The following is a 3,368-nucleotide window of genomic DNA, read 5'->3' as shown; positions in this document are numbered from 1 at the left end:
GACTGACCTGAGACCCCTCGGCACATCTGTTGTGGTCTTCAAGAAACAAGACCACTAAGACTTCCTCTTCCCCCGGGAGGTGCAGGCACAGAGGTGGCAGAGGTAGCATTTGGTGTCTTCTGCCCCTCCCTCCAATCTTCCTTCTGCCCTGCAGCTCTCCTTTCCTCCCCCTGCTCTCAGGCAAGCACGTGACAATGGGATTCTGTAAATGGATTCAGAAGGAGTTAGGGCCTTCAAGGGTTAGGCCTCCCAGGGGTGCTTAATGTTCTAAAGAGGGCAAAGCTGAATTTAAATCTTGCTCAGAGGTGGGATTTGATTTTTGTTTGTTTTATATTGGCAGGATCTTACTGAATTTCCAGGCTGGCCTTGAACTCACAATCCTCCTGTCAGCCTCCTGAGTAGCTGGCACCACAGATGTGTGCCACCATGCCCGGGAGATGTGGGGTGTTAAGAGTCCCCACTGCATCCCTTCCCCTTCAGAAGTCCTTCTTGGGTGCATACCCTTTTCAGCCAGCAGGACTGTCCTGGAGCAGCTATGGCCAGGTCACTGGAGTGGGCTGCCATAACTGCTTTTATCTCTTTGAACCTCAGCTTCCTTATCTGAAAAATGGGGGGACACTCAGCCAACTCTGAAAGCTGCTGAGATGACTAAATAGGATAATGTTTGTATCATCCCTGAGCAAAGAGTATCACAGATGGGAAGATTATCTGGGCTCCTGAGGGATCCGGATGGGCTATGGAGGAGGGTTTTGTATAGGCAGGAGGTCTGGAGGGGCTACCAAGCAGGGCAAGTGTGGGGTGGTGGGGTTCTCCTTCAACTCCAGAAGAGATCTTAGGTAATATTTAGGCCTAACTTAGTTGGGAAACTGAGGCCCAAAGAAAGGAATTTCTTGTCCCCCCTCCTTCCCTCTCCCTGCTTGAGGTTACTGTCAATCTAACAAAGATTTATTAAGTGCCTACTCTGTGTCAAACACTAGATCAGACCCTGGAGCAAATGGACATAGCACTTGCCCTCAGGGAACAACTGCCTGCAAGGAGAAACAATTAGTTCCTTAACTGCAAACAGAGACTCTGAGCCTGGTTAAATGCCATGAGGGTCTAGGCTTCTCTCTGGCTCAGTACCCTATCCTCACACCTTGGCACTTAGTGGGCACTGAAATACTTGCTGGAAAGAAGGCCACTCTGAGGACTGAGGTCAGAGGAGACTTGGGGGCTGGAGTTAAAGATGATTTCTGGTCTCCCTTTGCCTTCCCAACGGGCCTTGCCTTCCTCCAGACCTCTGCCACTCAGGCCAATGGACATGAGTTGTCTGCCTTGGGACAGGAATAGGGATGGTATGAGTGGCAGATCTTCCCCAGACCTGGAGAGAGGGCGGTACATGTGGACCTGTGCCTGCCCGCAGGGTTCTTGTGTGCCTGCTCCCATTTCGGGAGACCAGGGGTGGCCTGGATGAGGGTGTGAGGCATGCTGACCGCCAGGGATCCTGACCATTAGGCTGGCCTCCTCTTCCCCTCTGCAGTCGCTTCCTTCAGGTGCCAGCCCTAAGGCCTCCTGACCCTGGCCAGAAGGGCAGGCGGGCCTGGCAGACTGCAGACCTGCGGGAAGGAAGAAGGTGTCAGACACACGGAACGAATCATAAATAACCCTCCTCTCTGAGAAGAAGGCCCTGGGTTCAAGATTCTAACGCCGCACACTCGGAATGAGAGCAGAGACGCCCGCCAGGAGAAACAGGCACTTAGGGGATCTGCTCATTAGCATGAAATGCAAATAAGCCCGGCCTCATTTGCACAACTCGAGGCCCGGATTCAGCGAAAGGGCAACAAGGGAGGCAACGGCGCAGCAGCCGCTCTGCCCTCCCCACCCCACCCCCGCAACCGCTCGGCGGCGGGAGCTGAGACTCGCGAGGCTAGCGGGGGCTGCGTGGGTGGCGCAGCCTTAGGAGAGCGACAAACGCCCGGGAGTGTGTATGTGGGGGGAGGTCGGGTTTCGGAGGTCACTCGGTCCATACCTCAGCCTCTACGCTGTGGCGTAAGTCCCCTGAGTCTTCGGAGAAAAAACTGCCTCGCCGTGTCTACCTTCCGAAGGTGCTGGGGGACTGCTTCCCGACATGTAACCCTCATGCCTCCCACCCGGGTCCGCGCCGGGCACTCCCGCCGCGCACCTCTCCTGGGTTCCTACAGCTTTTTGCGGTGGTTCTGGCGCTAGGAGCGAGCTAGACAGTCGAGCCCCAGAACTCAGAGAGGCGAGGCGATGCCGAGGGCTGGGGTCTGCGCGTGCTTGTGCGCGCGTGGGAAGCAGACCTGAGAGGACCTATTCCCGGTTGGGTGGCGGTGAGTAGCCCTGCGAAGCTCTTGTCCCGCAGGTAACCTTCCCTTAAGCCAACCTTGGGTTCAAAAGAGAGAGAAACTGAGGCAGGGAGTCGGGCAGCGGGTGCTGGTGGCGTCTTTGCTGGTTACAAGTCGGTGAAGCCCAGCTCTGTGCTTTCACTCCCTCCCACACACGCGAGGCCCCAGCAGGTTCTTTAAAAGGGCTCCTCGCTCTGCTCCGCACCTGCCCTTAGGGATCCCTGCTCTGCGGTCTGGCACGACCTGCTCGGGGCCACGTGTTCCAGGACGAAGCCCCGGCGGAGTCCACACCCTCAAAAGGATCCCCAAGGGCGGGGATGAAGCTCAGGAAAGTCAACGTGATATCAGGACCAGAGAGTTAAGGTTAGGAGGTCAGGGTCAAAGTCTCACAAGTGAACTTGGGAGCAGGACGAGGAGGCCAAGAGGTTCGTAAGACGGTCTCCAGACCATGCCTACCCCTCCTTTCCCTGGCTCCGCCTGTTTCCCCAAGACCGGCCCCCTCCAGCCTGAAGCCCCACCCCCAGGACATCCTGCTCCGCTCCTCCTTCCCCGGTTGTATTCCCAGACTCAATTCCAGGGTGAACGATTAACCAGGTGGAGACCCGGGATTTCAGTCTGGGACCCTGGTCATCTCTCACGGCAATGCTGCTAGCTACCCTTCTTCTTCCGGACCGCCTAGAGCTGAGCCCCGCCCCCCCGGCTGAGGTCCAATTCAGGGGTCGTAGACAAAGGACGCCCAGGGCCTGCGGCGCTACCCCAGGACCCCGCGCGGAATACTCAGATTCCCTGTGGCTCCCTCCGAGGGACTCCCAAAGACCACAGCAGCCAATAGGGAAGAGGGTTCGGTCTGGGCAGCCGGCATAGGAAAGTGGGTTCGGTCTGGGCAGCCGTCTGATTGGCTCCACCTTCGGGAGCGGACCCAGGGGCAAGGGGAGGGGAGAAGGGCGGTCCTGGGATTTGGGGTGGGAACCGGATTCCAGCTGTGGTTCTCTCCCGCGGCGCCCCCTCCCGCACTGCCACGGC

The sequence above is a fragment of the Tupaia chinensis genome, unplaced genomic scaffold (assembly GCF_000334495.1).
Source record: "Tupaia chinensis unplaced genomic scaffold, TupChi_1.0 Scaffold000383_1, whole genome shotgun sequence".
NCBI lineage: Eukaryota > Metazoa > Chordata > Mammalia > Scandentia > Tupaiidae > Tupaia > Tupaia belangeri.
This window is presented reverse-complemented; position numbering follows the sequence as displayed.